This window comes from Rutidosis leptorrhynchoides, chromosome 9 (assembly GCF_046630445.1).
Source record: "Rutidosis leptorrhynchoides isolate AG116_Rl617_1_P2 chromosome 9, CSIRO_AGI_Rlap_v1, whole genome shotgun sequence".
NCBI lineage: Eukaryota > Viridiplantae > Streptophyta > Magnoliopsida > Asterales > Asteraceae > Rutidosis > Rutidosis leptorrhynchoides.
Window position 1 is genome coordinate 84,768,431 of NC_092341.1, and position 14,265 is coordinate 84,782,695.

Below are 14,265 nucleotides of genomic sequence, written 5' to 3' on the forward strand. Positions count from 1 at the left end.
AAACAACAAGGATTTCTTGAGGTTGGTTGATTACTTTACAAGATTGGAAGTGAAAGTATTCTTGATTTTATGAAACTAGAACTTGTAGAATTTATGAAGAACACTTAGAACTTGAAGATAGAACTTGAGAGAGATCAATTAGATAAAGAAAATTGAAGAATGAAAGTGTTTGTAGGTATTTTTGGTCGTTGGTATATGGATTAGATATAAAGGATGTGTAATTTTGTTTACATGTAAATAAGTCATGAATGATTACTAATATTTTTGTAATTTTATGAGATATTTCATGCTAGTTGCCAAATGATGGTTCCCACATGTGTTAGGTGACTCACATGGGCTGCTAAGAGCTGATCATTGGAGTGTATATACCAATAGTACATACATCTAAAAGTTGTGTATTGTACGAGTACGAATACGGGTGCATACGAGTAGAATTGTTGATGAAACTGAACGAGGATGTAATTGTAAGCATTTTTGTTAAGTAGAGGTATTTTGATAAGTGTCTCGAAGTCTTTCAAAAGTGTATGAATACCTATTAAAACACTACATGTATATACATTTTAACTGAGTCGTTAAATCATAGTTAGTCGTTACATGTAAATGTTGTTTTGAAACCTTCAGGTTAACGATCTTGTTAAATGTTGTTAACCCATTGTTTATCATATCTAAAGAGATTTTAAATTATTAAATTATCATGATATTATGATATATATCTTAGTATGATATATATACAGTTAAATGTTGTTACAATGATAATCGTTACATATATGTCTCGTTTTGAAATCATTAAGTTAGTAGTCTTGTTTTTACATATGTAGTTCATTGTTAATACACTTAATGACATGTTTACTTATCATTTATCATGATTAAACATAGTGTATCAATATCTTAATATGATTCCTATGTATTTAGTAAGACGTTGTTATAACGATAATCGTTATATATATCGTTTCGAGTTTCTTAAATCAATAAATTCAATTTTATGTATATAACTCATTGTTAAAATACCTAATGAGATACTTACTTATCATAATATCATGTTAACTATATATATAATCATATATATGTCATCATATAGTTTTTACAAGTTTTAACGTTCGTGAATCACCGGTCAACTTGGGTGGTCAATTGTCTATATGAAACCTATTTCAATTAATAGTTTTAACAAGTTTGATTGCTTAACATGTTAGAAATACTTAATCATGTAAATAAAAATTTCATTTAATATATATAAACTTGGAAAAGTTCGGGTCACTACAGTACCTACCCGTTAAATAAATTTCGTCCCGAAATTTTAAGCTGTTGAAGGTGTTGACGAATCTTCTGGAAATAGGTACGGGTATTTTAGCTTCATTTAATCTTCACGCTCCCAAGTGAACTGGGGTCCCCTACGAGCATTCCATCGAACCTTGACGATCGGTATCTTATTTTGCTTGAGCCTTTTAACCTCATGATCCATTATCTCGACGGGTTCTTCAATGAATTGTAGTTTTTCATTGATTTTAATTTCGTCTAAAGGAATAGTGAGATCTTCTTTAGCTAAGCACTTCTTCAGATTCGAGACGTGAAAGGTATTATGTACAATGGCGAGTTGTTGAGGTAATTCAAGTCGGTAGGCTACTGGTCCGACACGATCTAAAATCTTGAATGGTCCAATGTATCTTGGATTTAGTTTCCCCCGTTTACCAAATCGAACAACGCCTTTCCAAGGCAAAACCTTAAGCATGACCATCTCCCCAATTTCAAATTCTATATCTTTCCTTTTAAGGTCCGCGTAGCTCTTTTATCGACTCTGAGCAGTTTTCAACCGTTGTTGAATTTGGATGATTTTCTCTGTAGTTTCTTAGATTATCTCCTGACCCGTAATCTGTCTATCCCCCAATTCATTCCAACAAATTGGAGATCTGCACTTTCTACCATAAAGTGCTTCGAACGGTGCCATTTCGATACTCGAGTGGTAACTGTTGTTGTAGGAAAATTCTGCTAATGGTAGATGTCGATCCCAACCGTTTCCAAAATCAATAACACATGCTCGTAGCATGTCTTCAAGTCTGTATCGTCCTTTCGCTCTGCCCATCTGTTTGTGGATGATAGGTAGTACTCATGTCTAGACGAGTTCCCAATGCTTGTTTTAATGTCTGCCAAAACGTTGAAACAAATCTGCCATCTCTATCAGAGATAATAGAGATTGGTATTCCATGTCTAGAGACAACTTCCTTCAAGTATAATCTCACCAACTTCTCCATTTTATCATATTCTCTCATTGGCAGAAAGTGTGCTGACTTGGTGAGACGATCGACTATTACCCAAATAGTATCATAACCACTTGCAGTCCTTGGCAATTTAGTGATAAAATCCATGGTAATGTTTTCCCATTTCCATTCTGGGTTTTCGGGTTGTTGAAGTAGACCTGATGATTTCTGATGTTCAGCTTTGACCTTAGAACACGTCAAACATTCTCCTACGTATCTAAAAATATATCGGCTTTCATACCCGACCACCAAAAGTGTTTCTTGAGATCTTTGTACATCTTTCCCGCTCCGGGATGTATTGAATATCTGGTTTTATGTGCTTCCTTAAGTACCTTTTCTCTCACATCTCCAAACTTTGGTACCCAAATTCTTTCAGCCCTATACCGGGTTCCGTCTTCCCGAATATTAAGATGTTTCTCCGATCCTTTGGGTATTTCATTCTTCAACTTTCCTTCTTTTACAACTCCCTGCTACGCCTCCTTTATTTGAGTAGTAAAGTTAGTACGAATAATTATATTCATAGCTTTTACCCGCATTGGTTCTCTGTCCTTTCTACTCAAAGCATCGGCTACCACATTTGCCTTCCCCGGGTGGTAACGAATCTCGAAATCGTAATCATTCAATAACTCAATCCACCTACGCTGCCTCATGTTCAGTTGTTTCTGATTAAATATATATTGGAGACTTTTGTGGTCGGTATATATGATACTTTTGACCCCATATAAGTAGTGCCTCCAAGTCTTTAATGCAAAAACAACAGCGCCCAATTCCAAATCGAGAGTCGTATAATTTTGCTCGTGAATCTTCAATTGTCTGGACGCATAAGCAATTACCTTCGTTCGTTGCATTAATACGCAACCGAGACCTTGATTTGAGGCATCACAATATATCACAAAATCATCATTCCCTTCAGGCAATGACAATATAGGTGCCGTAGTTAACTTTCTCTTCAACAATTGAAACACTTTTTCTTGTTCATCCTTCCATTCAAATTTCCTCCCTTTATGCGTTAATGCAGTCAAGGGTTTTGCTATTCTGTAAAAATCTTGGATGAACCTTCTTTAGTAACCAGCCAGTCCTAAAAATTGGTGTATATGCTTCGGAGTTTTCGGGGTTTCCCACTTTTCAATGGTTTCAATCTTTGCCGGATCCACTTGAATACCTTCTTTGTTCACTATGTGACCGAGGAATTGAACTTCTTCCAACCAAAATGCACACTTTGAAAACTTAGAGTACAGTTTTTCTTTCCTCAACAACTCTAGCACTTTTCTCAAATGTTCTTCGTGCTCTTGATCATTCTTTGAGTAAATAATTATGTCATCAATAAAAACAATGACAAACTTGTCAAGGTATGGTCCACACACTCGGTTCATGAGATTCATGAACACATCTGGTGCGTTAGTCAACCCAAACGGCATAACCATAAACTCGTAATGATCGTAACGCGTCCTAAAAGCAGTCTTTGGAATATCATCATCCTTCACCCGCATTTGATGATACCCAGAACGTAAATCAATCTTCGAATAAACCGACGAGCCTTGTAGTTGATCAAATAAGTCATCGATTCTCAGTAGTGGGTAGCGGTTCTTGATTAACTCTCGGTAGTCGATACACAACCTAAATGTACCATCCTTGTTCTTGACAAACAAAACAGGAGCTCCCCACGGTGATGTGCTTGGTCGAATGAAACCACGCTCTAAAAGTTCCTTTAGTTGGCTTTAGAGTTCTTTCATTTCACTGGGTGCGAGTCTGTATGGAGCACGAGCTATTGGTGCAGCTCCTGGTACGAGATCTATTTGAAATTCAACAGATCGATGTGGAGGTAGTCCCGGTAATTCTTTCGGAAATACATCGGGAAATTCTTTTGCGACGGGAACATCATTGATGTTCTTTTCTTCGGGTTTGACTTCTTCGATGTATGCTAGAACGGCATAGCAACCTTTTCTTATTAGTTTTTGCGCCTTCAAATTACTAATAAGATTTCGGTTCGTGTTGCTCTTTTCTCCGTACACCATTATAGGTTTTCCTTTTTCTCGTACAATGCGAATTGCATTTTTGTAACATACGATTTCCGCTCTCACCTTTTTCAACCAGTCCATGCCGATTATCACATCAAAACTCCCTAACTCTACTGGTATCAAATCGATCTTAAACATTTCGCTAACCAGTTTAATTTCTCGATTCTGACATATTTTATCTGCCGAAATTAATTTACCGTTTGCTAATTCGAGTAAAAATTTATTATTCATAGGCGTCAATGGACCACTTAATTTAGCACAAAAATCTTCACTCATATAACTTCTATCCGCACCCGAATCAAATAAAACATAAGCAAGTTTTTCATCGATAAGAAACGTACCCGTAACAAGCTCCGGGTCTTCCTGCTCTTCTTCCGCATTAATGTTAAAAACTCTCCCACGGCTTTGCCCATTATTATTTCCCTGGTTTGGACACGCGGTTTTGTAGTGGCCCTTCTTCCCGCATCCATAACAAATAATGTGGGCATTACTTGTTCCTTTACCCGATGGTCCATAAATTTCACACTTCGTTGTATCATGACCCTTTCTATTACATTTAGTACATGTTGCTGGATAAAAAGTAGTTGGATGGTACCCTTCACACCTTAGACACGAAATTTTATGATTTTGATTACCAGTGTTGTTATTGAGATTGTTGTTGGGATTTTTTGTTATTGCGGTTGGTATTGTTGTTGGGACAATTGTTGTAGTTGTTGTTGTTGGAATGGTTTTTGTTGCATTTGTTGTTGCGAAAAATGGTGCGATTGTGGTTGTGATTGTGGTGTTGATTGTTGAAATTGTGACTCTTGTCGCTGGGTTCTTCCCACTTTCTCTTAACTTGTTTCATTTTGGCCTCCTTTGCCGTCTGCTCTTTAATCCTTCCCTTGATCTGGTTTATAAGTTTGTGAGTCATTCGGGTTGCCTTTTGCATTGAAGTGGGCACGCTTGCACTCACATCCTCCTGAATTCTCTCTGGTAACCCCTTTACAAACGCATCGGTCTGCTCTTCTTCATCTTCGAACACTCTTGGGCACAATAAACACAACTCGGTGAATCGTCGTTCGTATGTGGTGATATCGAATCCCTTCGTTCGTAATTCTCTAAGCTCTGTCTTGAGCTTATTGACTTCGTTTCTGGGACGGTACTGCTCGGTCATCAAGTGTTTGAATGCTAACCACGGTAGTGCGTAAGTAGCATCTTGTCCCACTTGTTCGAGATAGGTATTCCACCATGTTAACGCAGTACCTGTGAAGGTATGCGTGGCGTACTTTACTTATCTTCCTCAGCACATTTGCTTATAGCAAACAAAGATTCGACCTTTTCGGTCCATCGTTTCAGTTCGACTGGTCCTTCAGTTCCATCGAATTCCAGAGGTTTACAGGCAGTGAAAGCCTTGTAGGAGCATCCTACACAGTTTCCTGTGGAGTTAACTCCACAGCTAGACCCTGCGTTATTGTTGTTTTGCATTGCAGCCTGTACTGCAGCTATATTTGCTGCAAGGAAAGCACGAAAGTCTTCCTCACTCATGTTCAAGTTCTGACGAGTAGTCGGTGCCATTTCCTTCAAAAATAGCCAAAAGAATTAAGTTAATCATATAGAATATTAAGAATAGTCAATAGTATTCCGTAGCATAATATGAACTCATTTATAAAAGCTTTTTCTTCATATTAGCGTTTTATAAGTTTTAATTCGGGTAATACATACCCGTTAAGTTCATACCTAGTAGCTAACATACAATTTAACTACTACAATTCTATATGAAAAACTGATTATAATAATATTTCACATTCAAACTTTTATACAGTATTTTGCAAATTTACAATACCGCAATTTTACATATATCATGAAATATAGCACATAAAAACTCTGATACAAAACAATTGCGAAGACAATTTTAGTTAATACGCAAGTCGTTCAACAAAGGCAATAAAGACACGTAATTCATACATCCAGAAACAATTCATGCATTATGGTTTTATTAAGACTACTTCCCATCCTTGGTCTTGTGGAACATAACCGTTGTGACCGTTGACAAGACAGCATGTTGTAACATCGTCAAAGGGACGAGGGTTTCGAAATGTCCAACAGCCCCGCAATAATCTAAAAACCTTGTTTCTCACCCCAACTACTGAATCCGTCACTTGTGGGAAGGTTTTATTTAAAAGTTGTAATCCGATGTTCTTTTTCTCACTTTGATGAGAAGCGAACATCACTAACCCGTAAGCATAACATGCTTCCTTATGTTGCATGTTAGAAGCTCTTTCTAACTCTAGAAATCCTATGTTGGGATATGTTGAGTCAAAATAGGTTCTTAACCCGTAGCGTAAAATTGCATTTGGTTCCCCGCACTTAACGCTTTAAAGAAAACACGGCGTAACTTATGGTCTCCCCAATGTGATATACCCCACCTATCAAAGGAAAGCCTTTTATAAACTAAGGCATTTCTGGAAAGTCTTTCAAATGTTTGACAAGTTAATTTTGCCATAACTGTATGTGCTGATGAATTCTGACCGACTCTAGACAAGATTTCCTCAATCATATCCTCTGGTAGGTCTTCTAAAATATTCGGTTGTCTACCCTTAACGTCCATTTTATTTTTATACTGTAAAATAGACAAGGATTAGATTCATAAAAGATAATTAACAAACAATACAAGCAGTTTTTTACATGGAACATAAAAGTACAAGCACACTACAATACATATAATATACAACATGATTACAACCCTCTAATTTGAATCACTGGTTTCTTCTTCTTCGGACTTGGTTCGTTTTCCTAATTTTCTAGGGATATATGGTGTTCCTCTAATATGAGCCGTTTTTTTACACAATGGTTTAGAAAAACCTGGTGGTTTAGAGGTTCCCGGGTTATTGTTACAATTTAGGAAATACGGACGTTGCCGATACATATAAAGTTCATCAGGGTTGGAATCAGGTTTCTCTATTTTTATACCTTTTCCCTTATTATTTTCTTTTGCTATATTAAATTTGGTCGAGGTAATTTCTATAACATCATCGGAATCCTCATCGGGATCCGATTCATCAGAAAATTGGTAATCTTCCCAATATTTTGCTTCCTCGGCGAAAACACCATTGACCATTTTTAACTTTGGTCCGTTGGTTGAGGATTTTCTTTTATTTAATCGATTTACTATAGGTATCAATATTTCTTCCTCTGGAACCTCTTCTTCTTCCGGCTCCTCCTCTTTCGATTCCTCCTCTTCTGGTTCCTCTTCTTCCGGTTCCTCTTCTTCTGGTTCCTCCTCTTCCGGTTCCTCTTCGGGAATTTGTGAATCTTCCCAAAGTATATTCGACTCTTCATTATTATTAGGTGAGTCGATGGGGTTTGTACTAGTGGTCGACATCTATCACACAATATCAAACATATTAAGAAGTTAATATATCACATAATAATTACATGTTAATAATATATAGTTTCCAACAAAAGTGTTAAGCAATCGTCTTTAAAGAAAACACGGTCAAAGTCCAGACTCACTAATGTATCCTAACAAACTCGATAAGACACACTAATGCAAATTTCTGGTTCTCTAAGACCAACACTCGGATACCAACTGAAATGTCCCGTTCATATTTATTATAAACGTTCCATATTAATTGATTTCGTTGCGAGGTTTTGACCTCTATATGAGACGTTTTTCAAAGACTGCATTTGATTTTAGAATAAACCATAACCTTTAAAATATTACGACGATTATCAAATAATGATAATCTAAAATATAGCATTTTTCACACGAGCATTACATAATGGTTTACAATAATATTACACATCAACATAAGTCTTCGAATGCAGATTTTAAACAATATTATACAAGCATGGACTCCAAATCTTGTCCTTAATTTAATATGCAACAGCGGAAGCTCTTAATAATCACCTGAGAATAAACATGCTTAAAACGTCAACAAAATTGTTGGTGAGTTATAGATTTAACCTACATATTATCAAATCATAATAATAGACCACAAGATTTCATTTTTATAACATATCTCATATCAGGCATATCGCAAACTGCATAGAGATAAAAATCATTCATATGTTGAACACCTGGTAACCGACCTTAACAAGATGCATATAGAATATCCCCATCATTCCGGGACTCTCATCGGATATGATAAATCGAAGTACTAAAGCATCCGTAACTCGGATGAGGCTTGTTGGGCCATATAGATCTATCTTTAGGATTCGCGTCAATTAGGGGCCATTTCCCTAATTCTTAGGCTACCAAGCTAAAAAGGGGCATATTCGGTTCGATAATCCAATATAGAAAGTAGTTTTGATTACTTGTGTCTATTTTGTAAAACATTTATAAACTGCATGTATTCTCATCCCAAAATAATAGATTTTAAAAGTGGGACTATAACTCACTTTCACAGATTTTTACTTCGTCGGGAAGTAAGACTTGGCCACTGGTCGATTCACAAACCTATAACAAATATGTACATATATATCAAAGTATGTTCAAAATATAATTACAACATTTTTAATACATTTTGATGTTTTAAGTTTATTAAGTCAGCTGTCCTCGTTAGTAACCTACAACTAGTTGTCCAAAGTTAGATGTACAGAAATAAATTGATATATATTATCTTGAATCAATCCACGACCCAGTGTATACACATCTCAGGCTACATCACAACTCAAAGTATATATATTTTTGGAATCAATCTCAACCCTGTATAGCTAACTCCAACATTACTGCATATAGAGTGTCTATGGTTGTTCCAAATAATATATATACATGGGTCGATATGATATGTCAAAATATTTGTATACGTGTCTATGGTATCCCAAGATTACATAATATATTAGAATACATGTAGTACAATATGAGTTAGCTAGGATATGATTAATATAGATTTGTTATCAATTTTCACGTAGCTACAACAAGAAAAATTATCCAATCTTGTTTTACCCATAACTTCTTCGTTTTAAATCCGTTTTGAGTGAATCAAATTGCTATAGTTTCATATTGAAATCTATTTTATGAATTTAAACAGAAAAAGTGTAGGCTTATAGTTGGAAATATAAGTTACAAGTCATTTTTGTAAGAGGTAGTCATTTCAGTCGAAAGAACGACGTCTAGATGACCATTTTGGAAAACATACTTCCACTTTGAGTTTAACCATGATTTTTGGATATAGTTTCATGTTTATAAGAAAAATCATTTTCCCAGAAGAACAAATTTTAAATCAAAGTTTTTCATAGTTTTTAATTAACTAACCCAAAACAGCCCGCGGTGTTACTACGACGGCGTATATCCGATTTTACGGTGTTTTTCGTGTTTTCTGGTTTTAAATCATTAAGTTAGCATATCATATTGATATAGAACATGTGTTTAGTTGATTTTAAAAGTCAAGTTAGAAGGATTAACTTTTGTTTGCGAACAAGTTTAGACTTAACTAAACTATGTTCTAGTGATTTCAAGTTTAAACCTTCGAATAAGGTAGTTTTATATATATGAATCGAATGATGTTATGAACATCATTACTACCTCAAGTTTAGTAGGTAAATCTACTGGAAGTGACAAGAAATGATCTAGCTTCAAAGGATCTTGGATGGCTTGAAAGTTCTTGAAGTAGAATCATGACACGAAAACAAGTTCAAGTAAGATTATCACTCGAATTAAGATAGTTATAGTTATAGGAATTGAATCAAAGTTTGTATATAAGTATTACCTTGATATAGAATGATATCTTACTGTAAACAACAAGGATTTCTTGAGGTTGGATGATTACTTTACAAGATTGGAAGTGTGCTAGTAAACTTGGAAGTATTCTTTATTTTATGAAACTAGAACTTGTAGAATTTATGAAGAACACTTAGAACTTGAAGATAGAACTTGAGAGAGATCAATTAGATGAAGAAAATTGAAGAATGAAAGTGTTTGTAGGTGTTTTTGGTCATTGGTATATGGATTAGATATAAAGGATGTGTAATTTTGTTTACATGTAAATAAGTCATGAATGATTACTAATATTTTTGTAATTTTATGAGATATTTCATGCTAGTTGCCAAATGATGGTTCTTACATGTGTTAGGTGACTCACATGGGCTGCTAAGAGATGATAATTGGAGTGTATATACCAATAGTACATACATCTAAAAGCTGTGTATTGTACTAGTACGAATACGGGTGCATACGAGTAGAATTGTTGATGAAACTGAATGAGGATGTAATTGTAAGCATTTTTGCTAAGTAGAAGTATTTTGATAAGTGTCTTGAAGTCTTTCAAAAGTGTAGGAATACCTATTAAAACACTACATGTATATACATTTTAACTGAGTCGTTAAATCATCGTTAGTCGTTACATGTAAATGTTGTTTTGAAACCTTCAGGTTAACGATCTTGTTAAATGTTGTTAACCCATTGTTTATCATATCTAAAGAGATTTTAAATTATTACATTATCATGATATTATGATATATATCTTAGTATGATATATATACAGTTAAATGTTGTTACAACGATAATCGTTACATATATGTCTCGTTTCGAAATCATTAAGTTAGTAGTCTTGTTTTTACATATGTAGTTCATTGTTAATACGCTTAATAACATGTTTACTTATCATTTATCATGATTAAACATAGTGTATCAATATCTTAATATGATTCCTATGTATTTAGTAAGACGTTGTTATAACGATAATCGTTATATATATCGTTTCGAGTTTCTTAAATCAATAAACTCAATTTTATGTATATAACTCATTGTTAAAATACCTAATGAGATACTTACTTATCATAATATCATGTTAACTATATATATAATAATATATATGTCATCATATAGTTTTTACAAGTTTTAATGTTCGTGAATCACCGGTCAACTTGGGTGGTCAATTATCTATATGAAACCTATTTCAATTAATCAAGTCTTAACAAGTTTGATTGCTTAACATGTTAGAAACACTTAATCATGTTAATAAAAATTTCATTTAATATATATAAACATGGAAAAGTTCGGGTCACTACAAGACGCACTGCTGATGGACGAGTCGTTTCGATTCCACCTGGCAGATACCGGGCCATGACCACCGGCCAGACGCTTTCTCCCACCTGTGATGTACCTGCACTACCTTCAGACGATTTAGACGGATCATCATCCGATGACACCAGTGAGGAGGATCCCGAGGAGGATTCTGAGGAGGACCCCGAGAAGGAGCCTGTACCGCCACCCTCTACCCCACCGAAGAAGCGGTACCGCTATGATGGTACCGTTATTCCAGGGGTTAATGGAGGTAAGCCATTCGTGAATGCACATGGACAGTTGGTTAGGGTCACAACCCGTAAGCGGGTTGTGCCGTATCCTGCTTATCCATTTGTGCGTAAGGTCGCCCGCACTGTGCCATTTATTTCTAGTGCTACATCTGAACCATCTGGACCATCTGTACCACCGGTACCACCCACCATCGAGGAGCTGACGAGGGAAGTGCATGCCTTACGTGCTCAGGTGACTGAGCTCGAGGACCAGTGTGATGACCCGGAAATTTCTGATCAAATTTAAACTTAATCTTTGTATGATTAACATTTCTGACGCGATAAGCAAAGTCTGTAAAACTAAATCTAAAAATTTTTGAACTACTTTCATATATTCAAATACCTTTCGGTTGTTTTCGACGATTCGCGAACAATTATATGTAAATAGATACATATATACTATAACTTGAAAAGGTAACAATGTATTAATTGTTTGATACCGTACATTAAACTTATTAGTTTAAATATCTATTTGAATATATATGATAAGTTGAAATATTTATTATTAAAATTTATTTATAAATAACTTCCAATGTGTATTTAAAAACTGATTTATGTATATTAAAAAGATATATACATATATATAATTTCAAGTTATTTAGTAAACGATAGTAACATTCGTTTATTGATTCGATTGATATTTAGATAAGTTAACTAAAGCATTTAAGATGAACCAGTAAAACACTAATTTGCTACAGTATTTTCAAATTGCTACAGTATTCTCAGCGTACGAAGGGACATTCGAAAAACCGGAACCGGGACATAAGTCGAGTGACGATGTACGACTTATCGAAACAAAAATTACAAATCAACTATGCACGAGAATAAAATATAATATATAATTAATTAATTTAAATTATATATTATATATATTATAAAAATATGTCGACGAGCTAGTTGCCAAAACATTGTGAGCTGGAAAAGTTTCCCATGCGATCGCATGGGAATTACACTGCCCAGCCATGCGATCGCATGGCAGTGGAAATCAGGCCAGGTCTATAAAGCTCGCAAGTTTTGTTCGAATATATTTACTTTTTTTCTCAAAATCTCTCTGTCTCTCAAATATATATATATATATATATATATATATATATATATATATATATATATATATATATATATATATATATATATATTATTAAGATTAATATTATTATTATTAATCTTATTATTTTTATTAGTAATATTATTAGTATTATACATAAAATACTACGACGAGGTTATGTCCAAACGATTTCAAAACAAGTTTACGAGCAAGCTAGAGTTAAGGAAATTATGGGTTATTGCCAAGGAGGTTATGGGTAATGTTCGGGGGTATATTTGTGAATCAAACCTAGTGTTTATCATCTCCGTTACGTCTACGTACTTTTCTACAATATTAAATCTCAATATTGATACGTTGAGATCCATGGTTATTCGATACTCTGAGTTTCGATCACATTACGATGAACGACTTTATATGCTGATAAGGTGAGTTTCATAAGATCCCTTTTACTCTCTACATTTTTGGGCTGAGAATACATGCAAATGCTTTATTAACCGATATACAATATTTATATGCGTGAGTTTCATTGATCCCTTTTTAATTGCTTTTGCAATATATATTTTTGGACTGAGAATACATGCAATTTATTTTAAACACAATGGATACAAGTACATACTAAATTCTACACTGAGTTTGAACCAAAAATCCCTTAGCTTTGGTAACTAGTAACTGCCAGTTATAAGAACTGGTGGGCGCGAGTAGTAGTATATGGATCCATAGGGCTTGATATCCCCGTCCGAGCTAGAGCACTAGCCTTTTAACAGACGTATGCTATTTGAGAAGCGTACACGTTGGTTTGCGTGTATTATTAAGATGATTATACAAAGGGTACAAATTATATATACGTTAAGTTTAGTTACCAGGGTGCTCAATTTCGTAGAATATTTTGATAAACGTTTCTGGATGAAACAACTGAAATCTTGTGATCCACCTTTATATACAGATTATACGAAACATTAAAACTATGAACTCACCAACCTTTGTGTTGACACTTGTTAGCATGTTTATTCTCAGGTTTCCTAGAAGTCTTCCGCTGTTTGCTTATATGTTAGACAAGCTATGTGCATGGAGTCTTACATGGCATATTTATCAAGGAAACGTTGCACTCACCAAATCATCACCATGTATCTTATTTTGACTGCATTGTCAATGGAAGTACTATTGTAAACTTATTTACGGTGATTGTCTATATGTAAAAATCATCAGATGTCGAAAACCTTTGATTTAAATATTCATTTATGGTGTGCCTTTTCAAAAGAATGCAATGTTTACAAAACGTATCATATAGAGGTCAAATACCTCGCAATGAAATCGATGAATGACGTGTTCCTCCATATGGATTTGGAGCGATCGTTACAGTTGGTATCAGAGCGTTGGTCCTAGCGAACCAGGTCTTGCATGAATGTGTCTAACTGATAGTTGTTAGGATGCATTAGTAAGTCTGGACTTCGACCGTGTCTGCATGTCAAAAGTTTTGCTTATCATTTCTTGTCGAAAAATACATGCTTATCATTCTTAAGTCTAGACACGTTTTCTTGCTTTATTGCATAAATAGTGTATAGATAAAAATTCATATCTTAGCATATCTGTTACTGTAAACTTTTCCTGACATCTTCTGAAAATTTCTCCGTTATTTACGGGATTTTGGTATTATATATACTGATGTAAATTA